This window comes from Vespula pensylvanica, chromosome 24, assembly GCF_014466175.1.
Source record: "Vespula pensylvanica isolate Volc-1 chromosome 24, ASM1446617v1, whole genome shotgun sequence".
Lineage (NCBI taxonomy): Eukaryota > Metazoa > Arthropoda > Insecta > Hymenoptera > Vespidae > Vespula > Vespula pensylvanica.
In genome coordinates, this window is record NC_057708.1 from 1,756,855 (window position 1) to 1,757,964 (window position 1,110).

Below are 1,110 nucleotides of genomic sequence, written 5' to 3' on the forward strand. Positions count from 1 at the left end.
GATGCATTAAAAAATGTATTTTACTTTTAAACAGAAATACGAAAATTATTATGCCAATGATTTTATGTACAAATATATAAATAGAAAAAATACTAAATTATCAATATATAACTAAATTGTTACATACAATTACAAACACTTTAATTACAAATTATTCAAGACACGTTATGAAAAAAATTGTGAATATTCAACAAAAATTAAGTAATTTAAATCGCGTTAAAAAAAAAAAGTAAACAAAAATAAATGTAAAGAACAAAAAAGTATACTGCCCCTTTGTGTTACAAAATGCATACACAATTTTTTATATCCCCATAAACATATCCATAACGAGATCAGATCTATATTTAATCGATGGATCACATATATCTTATATTATTACGGTTATATTAACACGAAGTATGCAGTTACATCAAGTGTTAGATGCGCATATTACATCATTTATATATGACACTTTCTTATCTATTAAATTATAAAAAATATAATACAACTTCACGATTTTAAAATCATGTATTTTGTATATGTATATGAAATAGTAATGAAATATAAAATCTGAAAGAGAAAAATAAGATTAAATACAAAAGTAGTATATATAAATACAAAATAATTTTTGTAATGAAATGCGTAATTAAAACCAAATTAATCAGTATGTTTGTCCATACTCGTCGAAATGTTATATAGGAATAAATATCTCTCTGATCTTAAGAGAGAGTTCGAACACACGACTGTTTTTGTTTTGATCTCGTTCGGAAAATTTCTTACAAAGAAACAACTAATGTTTCTCTATGTCGTATGTTACCTATCTCTCTCTATTAAGCCTCGATATATGTATTAAAAAGAGATAAACTTACATGTCGTATCGAAGAGATGTAAGCACTGGTATGTTCGACGCTCTGTATGTAGAAATTCTTAGAAATCTGAAAAAAGTAAGATCATATTACTATAGAAAGAAATTAAAAGTGTACGTAATTGTGTAGGGAATATCAGGATATGTGTTTGTATGTGTGTATGTGTATATGTGTATGTATCGTATATCCTTCTCTGTGTGTGTGTGTGTACGATATATATGAAAATCGAGTTTAATACAAAATATCAATCGATCATAACTATTAA